At 41.3% G+C, this 18,503-nt stretch overlaps 1 pseudogene; it reads right to left on the bottom strand.

Annotated features, from left to right (window-relative positions):
* Nucleotides 1-6,405: 6,405 nt before the first annotated feature.
* On the bottom strand, nt 6,406-16,158 carry LOC142427562 (nicotinamide phosphoribosyltransferase pseudogene; annotated as a pseudogene).
* Nucleotides 16,159-18,503: the final 2,345 nt, after the last annotated feature.

Raw genomic sequence — 18,503 nt, 5'->3', positions numbered from 1 at the left:
TTTAGGAGAGGAGATGGGTTAATTAGGGTGTGAAGTAGTATCGATGAAGAACACAGCTTTCCCCCGGATCCTGGATGCTTCCTCCCCCCAACTACCATGATCTGAATTCTACCTTGCAGGGCTGGATAGGACAGAGGCTGTACACTGGTGCATATGAGGGTTGGAGGTACAGGGAATCCAGGGTGGATGATACCTTCAGGACCAAGGGTGTGAGGGCCGATGCTGGGAGAGTGGAGGGTGAGTGGGTTGGAAAGGGGGAACTGATTACAAGGATCCACATGTGACCTCTTCCCTGGGAGAGGGACAGCAGAGAAGGGGGGAAGGGAGACTCCGGATAGGGCAAGATATGACAAAACAATGATGTATAAATTACCAAGGGCATATGAGGGAGGGGGAATGGGGAGTGAGGAAGAAAAAAAAAAGAGGACCTGATGCAAGGGGCTTAAGTGGAGAGCAAATGCCTTGAGAATGATTGGGGCAGGGAATGTATGGATGTGCTTTATACAATTGATGTATGTATATGTATGGATTGTGGTAAGAGTTGTATGAGTCCCAAATAAAATGTAAAAGAAGAAAAGAGAAAAAAATGATTAGGGCAAAGACTGTACAGATGTGCTTTATACAATTGATGTATGTATATGTATGAACTGTGAAAAGAATTGTATGAGACCCAATACATTGTTAAAAAAAAATAATAAAATGGTTCTATTTAGGCTAACAATCACAATTAGTTCTTTGGTAGTGAACACCAATTACAGCTCTTAATAATTTCTAATTTAATCACAGCTTTTCGCTTTTCCTCCCAACTTTTATCAACTCCAGTATCAATTCGAATTTCTTGAGTACTTAGGTTAAAACTTCCTGATAAAAATTGTATTACTTTTTCCATAAGAGGTTCCTGCTTCTAGAATCAGCAAACTGTTGTGAGTGCTTCTGAGAGCCATCTCTTGGCTAGTCAAAACAACTGCAGGGAGAACAGAGGCTGGGCTTTTGCAAGATTGGTTAGGTCTGGTCTCCTGCTGTGAAGCTGGGTGATACCTGCAGTTTCTCTCTTCTTTGCTCTGGCAGGCAGACACCTTGCCTCCCACGCTTTGCTTGGCAGGGTCTGTATCAAGCTCCTTCCAATATTTTCCCGCTGGGAAGGCTTGGCTAATGAGTTCCCTTCCTACAGCGGGGCAGAGTTCAGGTTCCATTAAACCCGATCTTGATGGCCCTGGCCCATGCTCTGACATAGGCCGCAGCCTGCTCTGCCTACACTCTCTGTGAAGATGACCTGTCTTCCCACAACTAAAACACTTTTTTCTAGGTCTGATATAATTTGCCAGTGCAGATGCCATGAGGTCGGCCTTGTATTCCTCTGTCTCTACATTCCTGCATATCCTGAGATAATCTAGCAGAGTGCCCTGTTCCCAGTGGAAGGTATTTTTACAGTGTTTATTGGAGAAATCATAAGATAGCTTATGCACTAAGTCTCTTACTGCCTGGACATTCTTTACATATTTGGAAATAGAACTTTTGGAACACAAAGTCAGCATAGGATTCATCAATCCGCTGTCTTATAGCCATGCAAATCGGCTTTCTCTCTCCTGATGGAATTATCTTTTCCCAGGCACTCAAGCAAACCTCACGTATCTATCCTATTATCTGTTGAGTAAACTGTAGTTGAGACTCAACTGTAATATAATTCTCATCCTCTAGTGTTGGATTGGGGGAGGGAACGCGAGCTCACCTTTGGCGCATGGAAGAATTGTGACCAGTTGAGATGCAAAAGGAGTTTATTTGCTAGCTCAAGCTAGGGCTTCCCTCCCTCCACTGCCCAACACAGTGGGGACCCAGCAGCCAAAGGGAATCAGCCCTGAGTTCTTTGTTCACTGGGCTTTTATGGGGCCAGGGCCAGGGGGCAGTCCAGTGTTGCTGTTCTTTAAATTGATTAGAGAAAACTTCTGGTGCCAGCATTGTCCAGTGGTGGTTGGCAAGCAGTTTCGCATGTGTTTTCTTGACTGGTCAATCGGTGGGGGGTGGTCACTGCTCCTTGCTGTAGAAAAATTATATCTAACCCTCTACGATTTTGTAGGACTACCTCAGAAAGAGAGCTTACAGATTTTTCTAGATGCGTTATTGCATCTTCTAGTCTGGCTAAATCCTCATTGGTTAAACTCTAGAGATGGGTCAGTCCATTATTTTGGTTGCTTAGAGCAGCTATTTCTGTGCCCGTTCCAGCAGCGCTAACTCCAAGTAACAGAGCGACAGTTAAAACAGTGACAGGAAAAGAGGACTTGATGCAAAGGGCTTAAGTGGAGAGCAAATACTTTGAGAATGATTGGGGCAGGGAATGTGCGGATGTGCTTTATACAATTGATGTATGTATATGTATGGATTGTGATAAGAGTTGTATGAGTCCCTAATAAAATGTTTAAAAAAAATCAGTGACAGGTTCTCTTTTAACCTTCTGGTAGTGCTGGTTTGACCATTGTAAGCATACATCTTCCCACGAATGGTAAATAACCCACGGGAAAAGAATTATATTTACACAGAATTCTGTAGCATTAGTGGAGTGTAACAACTTGGTATACAGGCAAGGGGAAGGGTAGGAATTTGAACATATCAACAAACTACCTTTAGTAGGAATTATCTACTTATTGCTTTGGCTGACCTGAGAATTTATATGTATACATGAGGCCTCATATTTTTTTTGGAGTTTTTCCCACACACGCTCCAATTCCTTGAACATTTTCTATTGTGAAACTTTTTTTCTTACGGCTATTCCAGTCGCACCTTGCATCGGCCTCCTGAACCAAAGATCTGTTTATAGCTAAGGCATCATAATATGGGGGTTCTATACTATAACAAAGCCAACAACTTTTGGTAGCATTTGGGTTAGTACTGTTTAAAGCATTATACGTTGATACTATTAAATCAAACAAAGGAGAACTGAGATGAACCCTGTTCTGCGTGTGTTCTGGACCAGCCGTTGATGTTACAGTATGTAGGACTTTTAGGACTGGGGTGGCTATTATTTCAGAAGGCCCACGTTATTCCTCGGATCAAGGTCTCCCAGTGATGATGCCGGCTCTGGATGGTGATTTTTATGGTATTATTGGCATCAGCACTATTACTTGACACAAATTTCATTGACACAGAGTCTTCTTTAGAACTCCATTTCCAGTCACCATCATTGGTGGTTACACAAGCCCATTCAGAACAATAGGGCCATCATGCTTTCCTGGCTACGTCCCCACAACTGCTGCAGGCTACGTCCCCACAACTTTCCTCTGTCAGTGCCCTCAGGCCAGGTCGTAGGGCACACATGAAACCCCTGTTTCCTCATGACCAGTTTATTATTTAAAGGTGTGCTATACCCGACATGCCATGCCACTCGGGGGCTGGGACCAATCCTTCTTTCTTGCCAGAGCTGTTCAAGGCTGAAAAATATTTCAGGATACTGCATTGCAAATATTGGATGTGTCTTACTTACTGTTGCCAGAATGTCTCCGGTGACTAAATTTTTTAGAGTCCAGGTGTGAATCCAAGGTTCATGTTGGTTATAATCGCAGTTTACCTTGATAATCGCAGAGAGGAACACCCAGAGGGCTGCCAGCCACAGGATCATGATGGTCTACTGAGGCACACCCAAAGGGGGTTGGTGGGATGCTGAGTTACCGTCCACACCTTTTCCGGAGGCTCCACTAGGCGGGTATGGCTTTTGTGAAACCAGGCAGCTATCCTGCCCTCCACCTTTAAGGCTGTAGGAGAGGTTAAAACAACCTGATAAGGCCCCTTCCATTTGATTTCTAGATTTTTGCTACGGAACCTTCGAACCCAGACCCAATCTCCAGGCAAATGCTGATGTTGACTTGCAGCTGCATTTGCCTGCTCAATGGCATTTTGGTAAACAGCCTGAATGGTGGGTCAAACATTGGCCTGTATCGCCTGCAAGGCTTGTATAGCCCCTAATATCTCAGGAGGCCTGCATAGGGTGGATTGAACGCTCTAGGGATAATGGGAGGTGGTTTACCATACACAATTTTAAAAGGTGTTAATTCAAGCATGGGGGAATTCCGCACACGGAATATAGCAAACGGCAGGAGAGTCACCTAGTTTTCGCCAGTCTCGTAGGCTGATTTGGTCAAAGTCTACTTTAAAGTTCTGTTCATTCTCTCTACTTGCCCAGAGCTTTTTGGGTTGTATGCACAATGCAGTTTTCAATTTGTCCCCAGAGCCTGAGCTAAATTTTGAACGACCTCAGTTACAAAAGCAGGCCCATTATCAGATTCAATTGTTTGAGGCATTCCATATCTTGGAGCTATTTCTTTTAACACCTTTTTTGCTATTATCAGGGCTGTCTCTCTTTTAGTTGGGAAAGCTTCTACCCAACCTGAAAAAGTCTCAACGAGGACTAACAAGTACTTGTAACCATATTTGCCTGGCTTGATCTCAGTGAGATCCACCCCCCAATGTAGCCCAGGTTGCTTACTTCTTTCTCTAGCCCCTTGATGCATATTTATAATTTTACCTGGTTTCATTTCTTGGCAGACAAGGCATGGGATCACCAGCTGTTCTGCAGTCAGTCCTTGGCCTTTGAACTGTAGTTTGGCAGTTTGCAACAATTGTAGCATCTTTTTTTCCCCTAAATGAGTAGTACAATGTAAATTGTACAGCATCTCGCGTCCCACCTCAGCGGGGAAGATAAGATTGTCCTGGGCCTTTAGCCATGGCGAGCCCTCTTCTATTAGGGCTTACAGCTCTTGTTTGACCCACAGTTCTTCAGCTGTGTAGCCAGGCACATTGGAATGGACCCCTTTCCTGGAAGAGAAAATGGAACAAGGCATACCTGCCCACCTGGTTCTCCAGGTCCATCTCCTTCCTTTTCTTGGACCGCAGCCTTTTGCACCTCCTTGTCTGCAGCACGATTGCCCTTAGCTTCCATGGAGTCTCCTTGTTGATGGCCGGGTGTGTGCACAGCTGCCACCGCTTTTGGCAGTGTTACAGCTTCCAGTGGCTGCATCACCTCAGTCTTATTCTTTATTTCTTTTCTTTTAGCAGTTATGAATCTTTCTTTTTACTGTGAGTACTGATATTCATCCTGGTTGGTGGTGTGGAGTAGTTAAAAGGTGTCTTTTTGAATCCGTCAAGCAGACTTGTTCGTTTTAAAGTATATTTGGGCATTTAACTAGGTTAAAATGTCTCTTCCTAGCAGGGGCGTTGGGCACTTTGGGATGAGCATGAACGAGTGACTTACTTGACCCACACTGAGGTCCATTTTGTGCGTAGAAGTCCATCGGTAACAGGTGGTCTCCGTGACACCTTGCACCCAGGTGGTACGAGATGACAGTTTTTCATTGTCGTGGGTGAGGACCGAGTGTTTTGCCTCTGTGTCAACCAAGAAATCAACCATTTTCCCCTCCACCAATCATGGTACCCTAGGCTCAGGGAGGGATTCTGAACCCCGAGTTCCTCATTCTAGGTTCTGCCTTTTTTTCCCCCGCATAAAAATAGGGGACATGCTGTCTTATGAAGATTGCGGCACCTGTCAAACTGGTGTCCATCCTCCTGGCAATGCCAGCACCATATCATTCCTTTCAAAAGCTCTTTTTTGAGTCAATCTCTGCCCCAGTACTCTCTTTCCTCGCAGTAACTGCACTGATCTTTTCCTAGTCTAGCCTCCCATTTCTATTAATGCCTTCCCTTGTTCTCCCTCTTCACTTGCAGTAGCTGCCACTAATACTTGGGCAATTTCCCTAGTCATCTTCCTAGTTTCACCTGCCTGGATCCATCGATCTTCCATCCGCTGTCTTTCTTTCCAACAAATCCTTCAAAGTTTTTCTCCCAGCCTTTATACTTTCTTTTGACATCTGATGCACCTTGATTAATAAAAGCCATTATTACTGCAGCCCTACTTTCCTCTGATGTCAGATTTATGGGGGTATACAGCCTAAAAGCTTCCATGATGCGTTCTAAGAATGCAGCTGGACTTTCCTGGGGCCCTTGCCTTACATTACCTACCTTGGCCAAATTAGGCGGCTTTTTTGCTGCCACTCAGAAACCAGCCTTGAGAACCTGGCGATAAATTCGGAGCCTCTCCCTACCTTCTGGTTCATTGAAGTCCCATGCAGGTCTTTTCTGGGGAAGTGTGGAGTTGGGGGAGGGAGAAACTAACAGCAATGGTGACTGTATGAGACCACTCAAAGGGAACAAACATCAGAATTTCAGGTGATAGGATGCAAGGGGTGGTGGAAGTTACAGCAAAAAATAGATAGATAGATAGATAGATAGATAGATAGATAGATAGATAGATAGATAGATATTGAGGGTTCTGCAGGGGGGGTGGTTCCAGGGTTGGGGCGGGAGTGGATAGGGGGAGCTGATATGAAGGTATCGAAGTTGATAATAGCAGTAATTGTACATTTATGTTTGATCCAATAGAACTATAGATTTAAATACATAAGCTGCCACATAACTACACTTGAAGGAATATTTTAAGAGATTTCTTGTTAACTTCTGTAGCAAAGTTCCACCAGAAACAAAGGAAATATTTTCAATACTCCCCTTTTTTCCTTTCACCCCTTATACAATTTGCTTATAGGGTATTAATATCTATTCCATTCTCTTAAATAACTCTTAGGTAAGGTGGCAGTAACTTGTAACCCTTTGAATTCTCTATAACATGGAACGAAATTAAATATCCCAAACCTTCAATACAATGTCAAAGGATTTCCAGAGTCAGGTCTGATTTTTAGTGGCACATCTGTACTTCTTGATATTATTACATGTCTGAAATCGTCACCCCATATTTTCTGACATGCATTAAAAATGTCATAGCTATCGCCGACCGCAAATACAGGCACTGATGAAAACTGCGTTACTCTGATTTTTAATGCATCTTTTTCATGGTCTTTCCCCCACGCTGTTATAAAGCTATGTACTACTGCTGGAACAGAATAGCCTGGAACAGGACCTTTTGTTCCATAGTATTTTTTATTTAAAGAAATTCCCACTACTTGATGTGCTCCTGTAAAGCAGTCGTTCACAACCTTCCTAATGCCACGACCTTTAATACAGTTCCTCATGATGTTGCTGACCCCAACCATAAAATTATTTTGTTGCTACATCATCACTGTAATTTTGCTACTGTTATGAATCATAATGTAAATCATAACGTGTTTTCCGATGGTCTTAAGTGACCCCTGTGAAAGGGTCGTTCGATCTGCCAAAGAGGTCATGATCCACAGGTTGAGAACCACTGCAAAGTTAACCAAATGAGCAGAGGCTCCAATGCCAGCAGTCACTTCAGAAGATAATCCTTTGTAGTCAAAGTCATATAATTTCTATTCAAGACCATTTAAGTTGCAGATGTTTCTAACACACATTTAGCCAATATTGTTTTCTGTTCCCTTGACTTTGTGGCTACTGGGATTGGATCCCAAGACTACACAAGTATAGTCTCAATCCAGTATTGTAGATGTGTCTACTGATTCTGAGTGACCTTAGTACAATGTTGTATGGCAGCAACTGAATGTTCTTCTAGCCCTTGCTTGAAAATCTGACCCCAGTTTAGATGAAATATCCTCTGTCAGAGAGATTTTTAACACGTACATATAAAGCAGGTGATTTATGTTCCATGAGCACTTGGCAGGCTCTCTACCTTGTTGCTTGGGAGACCAGCTCAGAATATTGCACAGCCTGAGGGTAAAAGCCTTCCTTCATCTTGGTGTTTAGCAAACAATAGTGGACACATACTATATTTGTCCTTTTGTGATCAACTAATTGCATTCAGCATAATGGTTTCCAAGTCCCTTCACATCATGTGGTGTTTCATAATGCCATCCATCCCTGTTTTTCAGAAATGCATGATATTCCACTATGTGTATGTATCAGAGTTTATTTATCCAGTCTCCTAATAATAGGTATTTGGACAGTTTTCAACTCACCCAACATGGCAGAGTCTTTTACAATAAAATTTCCTAGGATAACCTTTACTACTCTCAAAGCATTGACATGTTTTGTGTTGTTATGTAAAGTCAATCATCATTGACATTTTTCTTACCAATGCAATTTTCAGTTTTCTTAGCAGGATTAATCCTTAGCCCCATGACAACCATATGCCCACCCAGAAATGACACAATATAAAACCTGTACAACAATAAGTAAACAAACAAAAATAAAAGCAGTCCCACCATTCTCCATAAACTTCTGATCTGACCTCTACTTGGAATCTATCTTTGAGATCTTCAAGACCTTCCTTAAAATGCTCAATTCATCTAAAAACCACCATTTTATATCGAGCAGCCAAAGTTTCATGTCCCCTTGAGTTTCTTAAATACGCGATAATAGCCTTCGGTTCAAAATACTTTTCTTCCACACAGTACAAAACACAGACCGTGCTTTTCATTCTTTCTTTCTTTTTAAAGACTCTCTAAGGAAACTAAGACAACTGTATTGCTTAGAGAACTTGTTTGCAGCAATCCACTGATTAACCAATCATATGCATATACATTTTATTTGGAATAAACCCTTGCATACAGAATCTGCTTTGCTACCAAGCTCACTGGCTCCAACTGGATCCTAGGCTCTTCTTCCCAATGGGAAAATAAATAAATCTGTAAGGGACCTTTGTCCCCCTCCCGCCTCCCTAAATTTTTATTTTGGGCGACATGCATTGGGAACTGTCTCAAACAACTTAAGTAAATACATGTTTGTTTTTTCTTTTTGTCCTCTTGATTACCCAACTGAAAAATTTGGCAGCCTGTACCTTGGTGGACTATCTTCTGTGAGCCCAGCACAGCTGTCTCACTGGGTTATCTCACTGAGTGCCTTCATACAATACTCAGAACTCAGAACTCAGACCATTCAGCTCCATGCAGGCTGTGCTTATGACTGTTTCCCTGGTCATGGTGACTCTGCCCTGGAACTTTGGTGGGTATCTTGTTCCATCATTACTAGTGAAGATCTCTCCCATCCACTCAAACCTGTGTCCAGGGGTCTGCCTCACGCAGCCAATAAGGTAACTGGTGAGTGAGTGTCCAGAATTTTTGCAGGAGATCTTCACTGAAGCACCCTGCTTCTTCAATCCAGCACCAGATTGGACCAGCTGGACCTCAGAGTCACTGCCTGTTGAGTGAAGACAGGTGGACAAAATCAATCTAGAGTAGCTACAACCACTTCCTCCTCCCTGAGACCGGTGACTTCTTGCCCGGTAGCTGCCACCACCAAGAAGAGGATTCTCAAGATCCAGTCCATGGTGTGAGAGCTGTCTCCTCAGCGTTTCTGTCGGGGAGGGTATGCTAGTTAAATGATCCTTCGGGAAACACAACATACTCATATTTGATCTAGTAGATCTCTGATTATTTGCATATTCATGTGGTGGAGTATTTAAAAGTAAGGCTTGTGATTAATAAATTACTTGTCATGAAGAATTCTATCTATCATGCAATCCCTAAAATTCAATCAACAAAGTTGCATTTTGAAACTTTTGAATCTTTGTGACAACTTTTTTAAAACTTTGTATTTCAATCACTAATGGAAATTATAGTGACTCCTGATTTTTCATGTGATTAAATATTAGAATGCAGCAGTTCATTAAAAATTTTCATTTTTTCATCTTAAACTTCAGTAAACTTTAAATTAGTCTTCTTTGGCAGTCTATGGATATTAACCTTTCACTGACTTTGAACGTTGTATTTCAGGATGAAATGATTTGGACAATGACTACAAGATCATTTTTTCTTCAATTTTTCATTCCAGAAACAGTAAACCATAGATTTATGGATTCCCAAAACATCAATCCATTTAAAGTTTTGCATACTCAAGATATCAATATTCAGCATTCTAGTGATTTATGAAAATTCCAAGTGTATTGGAAGCATACTTCATAATTCCATAGTCTTATTTTATAGACATTAATTTCTTTAGCATCTTATGTTATTTAGTTTTTACCTTGACTTGGATGAATTTTAACAGAGCAAATCTGCTTTCCTCTCAACAATCCATACCCATTTTCTTATATGTCATGGATTGCAATCCCCATAATACAATAGCACTTCTCCCACTTACCCCCTGGTTTCCAATTTGTATTACTTTGTTTTTACTACTTCTTCTGGCAGAGTATTTTGTACTTGGATAAATGCTGCCATTTTTTTTCAAATGGTCAATCATCCTGAGTGTGTGCTCCCTTGTGTTTTTTTTTTCTCACCATGCTATCTACAGTTCAGTGAAACATTGAACAACTGGAATAAGTATTGTCCCAAGCCTGAAGGGTTACTGAGGTCTAATCGCTCACGGATTCCACTAGTCTCTATCCAACCAGTAAGCCCTGTCTTTTTAAAATGGTGTTCTACATATTTCACCACTTTATCCAGGCCTCCTAAGGTAAGGGTAGGGAAATGTTGATTTTGTTTTATCCTTCCAAGGGCCATTTTTATATTTATGACATTATTTGTGGGCCATAAAATATGATTAACTTAAAAATTAGCCTGCTATAATTGACCAAACATTTACTTAACCCATCACTAATGTGATGGTAGAACCTATACCCCTTTGCTTATTTATTTATTTCTCATGACCCCTCTTAGATTGGTCGATAATGGTAGGCAGATGGCATCTTCTTCTGGCCTCAGGATTTTGTAGGCTGATTTCTGTATGGCGCATTATTTCATTGGATTTAGTGTTTCCACGCTATTCCATTGGATTTAGTCTGTGGTCACCTCGACTCTTATTTGTTCGGGGGAAGAGACAGGTGAATGGCTGCACCTTAAAAGAATCCTCACAAGTTCTGAAGACTTCTATCACTGTTCAATAATATAGAATTTACCTCATTGTCTCTGTGGACTTCTTTGTGCCAACTAACCTTGATGTCCCAGAGACTGATCCCTGAGTGGGTCATTCTTTCTGGTATTTCTCTAAGCCTACGGAATGCCCATAATTTTGTCATGCATACTACAGCTTCTCGCTTTAGTCCTATCACATCAGCAATGAAAGTCCTGAAACCGTTTCTCCATCCATGTCACCAAGGATGTCTTTACCTTGAGGAATCAGCACTTTCCAGGTTATATTTTGAAAATATTCTGAACTTGTGGCTCAACTTCCAGCAGCATACTGGATAATGTTCTATTGCTACCCATAAAGTTTCCATTAGCTAATTTTTGAAGAGAAATCATCATGAGTTCTTCCTAGACTGTCTTACTAAAGGAAAGCCATTAAAATTCTCCAATATTCAACAATATTATAACTTCCAGAATCAAAGCAGTATTCAAGTCACCAGAAAAAACTAAGGATTGTTTTCATAACAATACTAGAACTGACTGATGGGTGGGAAAAACAGATAAAAAGAACATACTTATGTTAATTTGTCCTAATACATTTAATTTTAAAAAGAGTATAACAAATGTTTACTAGTAAATTTATAGTTCAAATTAAATGCAATGCCGCAAGATAAAAAAACTACCAGAAGTTCACATAAGAAGAAATAAGATACAAAATTTTGTGTATGTAGTGTTTATTAAAGAAACATTACCCATAAGTGAAGTGGCACTGAATTATACTTTTTAAGGAAAACCATCTAATCTGGAGGAGAAAACAACAGGAACGATGATTCCAGGGGAGGGACATAGGGAGGGACATAAGGAGGGACATAGGGAGTGAAAATGGGTGTTATCAATGCCAGGGACAAAGGAACAAGAAGTTATCTAAAATCGATGGCATTGAGGGTGTAGGGCTTGATCAAGCAATGTAACCGAGAAGAATTACTGAAACCCAAATGAAGGCTGAGCATGATAGTGGGACAAGAGGAAAGTAAAAGGAAATAGAAGAAAGGGCTAGGAGGCAAAGGTCATTTATAAATGTCTAAATACAGGCATGTACATATGTAAATATATTTATGATGATAGGGAAATAGATCTATGTACGTATATTTATAGGTTTAGTATTAAGGTAGCAGATGGACATTGGAGCTCTACTCAAGTACTTCCTCAATGTAAGAACACTTTGTTCTATTAAATTGGCATTCCATGATGCTCACCTTCCCAACATGATTGCTGAAGAGAAATCAGGTGCATAAGCAAAGGTGGTGAAGAGAGCAGTTGTTGCCTGGCTATCAAAAGATATAGCATCTGAGATCTTGAAGGCCTGAAGATAAGCAAGTGACCATCTAGATGAGAAGCAACAAAGTCCACATGGAAGAAGCACACCAGCCTGTGTGATCACAAGGTGTCAAAGGGATCAGGTATCAGGCATCAAAGAACAAAAATCATATCATTGTGACTGCGGGGGACTGCAAAGTAGAAACCCAAAGCCCATCTCTAGCCAACTGGACAACCCCTTACAGAAGGGTCGCTGGGAGCAGACAAGCCAGTCAGGGTGCAGTATAGCACCAATGAAACATAAAAATTTTTCTCTCTTCCCCCCTCCGCCATATGATGACCCCAATTCTACCTTACAAATCTGGCTTGACCAGAGCAAGTACATGGGTACAGGTAAGAGCTGGAAACACAGATAATCCAGGGCAGATAAACCCCACAGATCAATATTGAGAGTAGCCATACTAAGAGGGGAAGGTGAAGGTAGGAAGAGACGGGGAACCAATCACAATGATCTACCTATAACCCCCTCCCAGGGGACTAACAAGAGAAAAGTGAGTAAAGGGAAACATCAGTCAGTGTAAGACATGTCAAAGTAATAATAATTTATAAATTATTAAGGGTTCATGAGGGAGGGGGTTGGCGGAGTGAGAGGGGGAAATGAGAAGCTGATACCACGGCCTCAAGTAGAAAGAAAAGATTTTGAAAATGATGATGGCAACAAATATAAAAATGTGCTTGACACAATAGATGGATGTTCAGATTGTGATAAGGGTTGTACAAGCCCCCAACAAAATGATTTTTAAGAAAAGAAAAACATCTATTCTTACATACAAGTCCAAAAATAATGGCAAAAACAAATAAACAATGCCTTCACAACAGGTCTGGAATATAAACACTTTAGATCAATGTCACCCTTTAAGCTCAAGTAATTTTAAACAATGCATTGCACTCATGAGTGTTTACCTGCCTGTGTTTCCATTCATTGTTAGACGTTTTTACGTGACACGTAGGATGAGAATGAGAAAGATAATCTGCTTGTCAAAAATAAAAATAAAATGGGTCATATAGAAAGATAATTAAGGGTCAGAGTCATGTTAATATTTCTACTGCAAACAGAGTTTACTAGTTCCTCCTTTCAAGTTAGCAGTGATGATTAGAAAATGTAGGGAAGAAATGAATAGTGAAAACTGTCCCTGGAGATGCTGAGAGCCAGTTAGAGAACATGCAGACTCCAACAGGAAATCCTCCCGACCGCTCTTCAGTGCCTGTCTAGGGTGGGGACCTGTGATGTTTTGGGTCTTTAGTGCCTCCTGCTGCTCTTTGCCTCCCTTTCAGGGGAAGTTTGTGTCTGGGCTCACATTGAGTCCCCACAATGGATGTGTACCTTGCACAATAACACAGGGCTGTGTTATGTACCGTCAGGGAACTCAACAAAAGGGAGAACTGGTTCTTGTAATTGTCTTTGGTGATTAGAGAGTGGACTTCAGAAGGATGAGTGATACTATGTATCACCACCATAGCATATGGGGCCCTACCACTGCAGACTCTTCCCCAAGGGCCAGCTCCAGCAGTAGCTACTGGTGATGGAGTAACCAGAGACCATACAGGTGAGGGAGAACAATAGGCTGTGCTTGACCAGACCTAGAAAAGACTCCTGAAGCAGCACCTGGGACAGTACACCTAGAAATAAAGAGAATAAGTTCCTGTCAGTCACATGCACTCACCACAGGCCCCATAAACCAGCTTTGCTATCTGAGACCCTCACCTTGGGGAACTGTCACCAGGCACAGGAGAACACAGAGCAATAGCGTCTTTGACCACAACTCTGCTTTTTCAGAGGAGTTACAGCACTGCCTGAAGATGTGCTGGCTTTCACAGACCAAGGGTGGAATGTTACCTCCACATTTAGGGCTTGTCATGGCCACTGAAGTGGCCTTACCCCAGGTGAAATGGGTGCTTGTGAAGTCTGAATATTCCTGCTCAGTCTCTCGAGTTGTGGTCTGTGCATGGCCACTGAATAACTGCTCAGAGAACTCACCTTGAATTAATTAACCAAGCTCACAGATTGATCCAGTTTGGAAAATTATTCATAGTTTTGACAATGCAAGCAGTGACACTATCTCTGAAAGTGCCATTTTAAAGCTTATTTCCCATTTAGATTTCTCCTTCATGTCTATCCCTCATATCAGTGTTTGCAAAAAGTTCCAGACTAAGAGTTGACCTCATGTATTTTCCTTCTTACTTGTAACCACAGTATAATCTCTAATATATTCTAATTTTTTAAGGTTGAAATACAATTAAAGAGTGGTACTCAAATGGCTTCTTTTGAGAAGATTCTGCTGAAGGGATAAGTAATGGCAAGGTTACAAAAACAACCCAGAGGTTTAGTCAATATCCAGAGATTCAAGCACAGGACAGTCTCCCAGTTGCCAGTTGGAGATCACTGAATTGAGTATTTTCTCCCATGTAGGCTGGAATGTAATCATTTGATCCTGGTCACTTCAGCAGACTGCCTGTCATCTCATGGCATCTGGGGTTGGTGGGTGTCTGATCAACATAAGATTCCGACTGCGTGTATCTCTGCACATTAGTCCAGGTCACTTTCTTTCTTTTCTTTTTTTCAGTCCAGGTCACTTTCATCTCTGTGTGTATAAGAAGTAGATTTATATACAAGAACAATTGAACATTGAGAAAATGGCCCAGCCCAGTCCAGATCAAGTCCATAAGTCTGATATTAGCCTATATGTCCAACAGCAATCTATAAAGTCTCTTCAGACTCACGAAACACATGCAATGATGCCGAACGTAGAAGATCACAGGCCAGTGGGTAGCAAGTCTTTGCATCCAGTGTCATTGGAAACATCTCAGCTCTGGCAGGGGTCTCCCAATGACTTCCCCAGTGCCCAGGGCTGCACAGGATGGGTTCATGTGTCCTCTCAGCTGCTATGTCTCCCAAAGTGTGAAGTAGTGAGAGAGAGTCTTTCCTGCCTCAAAGGAGGAAATACTGGATTTCCCAGAATTCCCATGAGAAGGCCATGCCCACACAGAAGCCTCATTGGCTATGATCTGATTGACAGGCTAGACTCCACTCCTACATTCTTAATCCTCAAATTGATAAATGATTATATAACTCCTGGAGTATCCCTTTGTAGACGGCGTTTTTAATCACGTGCTGCAAATTATCCATATAAGTTGGCAGTTTCCTTCCACATTGAAAAAAAAACTTGGCTTGGGCTCTATAATCCACGATATGTTGTTTTTCTTTTTGTCCCACTGCTCCAAATCATGAAGTGATATTTGGTCAGTAATTTAATCAATGTACCCACAGAACTTTCAAATTTGTGGAACTTGGAAATTATAGAAAAATATGGGCCCATGAAAGGGCAATTAAAATTATCCAGTTTTCTACTGTTGTAGAGAAATCAGGCATAGTTCTTTGCAGCTTAAACTATTACAATCTTGGCAATCCACAGGGTCTTATAGGGTTTCTATGAATTGGGTGCTTTCATGTTCATTCAGTCCCATACACCAATCCAGGATATAAAATCCTTAAATACATGCCATAGCTACCAATGAGGCAAACAGCATTTATTCATAAAAAAGGTATACTTGCACACATGCGATTTAGTGTATGAATAAAATCTACAAATTAATGAAAATTACAATATCTTTGGGGTTTTTTATAAATATTAAGGAAGAGGTCATTATTGGAGCAAATATTTTGGAGGGAACGGAAACCTTAGAGGTTGGCAAGATGGTCCTGTGCCTCCCCATTGCTCTGGCTCCAGAAGTCTTATCCCTGTGTTTTCTAAAACCATGTGATCCCTATAGATCACTGTCATTATGTCAGGGACATTGTGTTTGTGACGGCACTGAGTCCTCTCACTGTTGCTCTCACACAGCAATGGACCGCTGTGGCCTCGGGGTCATTGTGCTCAGCTGCAGCGAGAACTGCTTGGTGGGCATTCTGGAGCTTGAGCATCACTTCCTTATGGATGGGTGGGGTTTCTTCTAGTAGAATATATCGCTCACAAACTACTAAAACCTCTTCTGCAGGTTTTGGGAGTTCCAGCTCTGGCAACATGGAGTCATCAGGCACCGTGAAGCTTAGGGAGAGGATCTGTGAGGGATTCATCACTCCTGGGTCCAAATCTTGGACAACCGGGAAAAGGGAAAATAATCACTGATGACAAGTAATGGAATCCTATGGCAACCTATTTTTGGAATCTTGACACGACTAGTGAGAAGTGACCACTAGGCAGAAGACTTTCCACAGGAAATTCATGACTTATGGACAAGGTCAGGGATCCTACAGAACTCTGCTCGTGATGTAACATTTTTCACTATGCTTGAAATTTCACCTGGAAATGGATGAGGTACTTTGCATATTAGAAGCCCATGGAATAAAGTACAGATGTTCCTAGCCTTCTCAGACACTGAAAAGCGAAAGGATGACCCCATCATCTTCTTACCAACGTGAAGTTCACTGCCATACAGCTGATTCTGACTCATAGCGACTCTAGAAGATAAATTATAATTTTATGTTGAAAAGCACTCAGGAAAAAGAAATGTGTGAAAAGCATGCAGGAAAGGGGGAGCTGAGTACAAGGATCTACATGTGACATCCTCCCTGGGGGATGGACGACAGAAAAGTGGGTGAAGGGAGAAGTCAGACAGGGAAAGATATGACAAAATAATAATTTATAAATTATCAAGGGTTCATGAGGGAAGGTGGTGGGTAGGGAGGGGAAAAATGAGGAGCTGATGTCAGGGGCTTAGGAGGAGAGCAAGTGTTGTGAGAATGATGAGGACAATGACTGTACAAATGTACTTTACACAACTGATGTATATATGGATTGTGATAAGAGTTGTAGGAGCCCCTGATAAAACAATTTTTTAAAAAAAGAAATGTGTGACATGGTACCAACATGACTCTTGCTGAGAAACAAAGACAGGAGCTGCATGACAGTGACAGGGGTCTGCTTTCCTTGGAGCGAGCAAGGACTGAGCAGGAAGATTCCCCAAGGTAAGCTCCCGAAGAAGACAGTGGACCAAGTTTACAGTTTTAGGCAACTATACCAATAAATTGGTATTTATAGGATGTAATGTATAGGATGATGAATGTTTAACACATTTCACAGGGATGGTCAGTGAATACAAATTAGGGTGGGGTTACGATTCTTTACAAGATAGGGTCTTTGTAGTTCTTGGTTCCAAATGTTGTCTTATTTGGTCTGGTGACGTATCTATGGTGACTTTTGGTTCCTTGAACAAAGTTCTTCTCTTCCATGTGATCTGTGACCTGAAGGTGGACATGCTAGCCTGGCCAGGGATAGTGAAAACTGATATGTATGTGGTATAAAGGGATATTTTTCTGAGGAAAGGACTCAACAGAGGCAGAGTCTCAGGAAAGAAAATGCAGAATAATTCTAGGCAATAAATGAGGTATTCCGACATTCTGTGACAACATCCCATATCCAAGGGGAAGCTCGACAAATTGTGGGATCTGCACTTTTACACAAAGTTAAGCAGGTTGGGGAATGGGCTCAAACAGATTGTTCAATGTTCATGATTGTTCTTACTCTGTAGTCAGATTCCCTCTAGCTATTTATTATATTTACAATAAATAGAATCTTGCCACAAAAGATTAGTTGTTGAAGGCATAAAGATAACTTTTCCCAGAGATGGTAAGTCCATTGTTATTGTTCCTTTTCTCTCTCTCGTTCTTTCTTTTTTTTTAAGGAATTTGGCAGTGATTGGTAAATATCATTTCTCAAGAAATGTACATAGTATTTCCTTTTTCTCTTCCTCCTTCCAAAGACCAAACTGGAGTTTGAGTTAATAATCAAACAGTTTATTGCAGGAACCACGCAATCCTGGAATGGACAATAATAATTGTAAGGATCCACAAAGTACTGCAGTGAAGAACTTTTTCAGAGTTTAAATTCCAAAAGATCCTGACACTTCCAAGAAAACTCCAATTGTTTGATATTTATTACTTTTGTCGCAAATAGAAAAAAGATTGAGTACTTTGAAACGTTTTAATTTATTTTGTTTTTTAATATTGGGGGTGAGAATGAATGCTCTTCCTCACTGCTGTTGTGAGAGTAACTGGGAGGAAGGAAGGAGGATGACTGGAGGTTTCCTGAGCTATGCTGATTTAAAAACTCAGTTCAAAATAAACAGTAATCATATATAACTAAAAAAGAGTTGGAAACTTGCCTGCATCTTTTGTAAAAGCCTTTCCTTGTTTGAAGAGAGCTCTTTTGCTCTCTTAACAAGGAAAAATAAAGTGTTGATGGGGAGAGGGGGCTCACAAAATCATGGCTGGTGGCAGGTTAACTAAACACGGTCTCAGGTTTGACTTCCAGAGGAAGCAAAGGACCATGATTAGGATGGGGACAACAATGAAATTTTAAAACCCAACAG

The sequence above is a fragment of the Tenrec ecaudatus genome, chromosome 15, assembly GCF_050624435.1.
Source record: "Tenrec ecaudatus isolate mTenEca1 chromosome 15, mTenEca1.hap1, whole genome shotgun sequence".
Taxonomy (NCBI): Eukaryota; Metazoa; Chordata; class Mammalia; order Afrosoricida; family Tenrecidae; genus Tenrec; species Tenrec ecaudatus.
The sequence above is the reverse complement of the archived record's forward strand: the minus strand, read 5'-3'. Positions and strand labels throughout refer to the sequence as shown.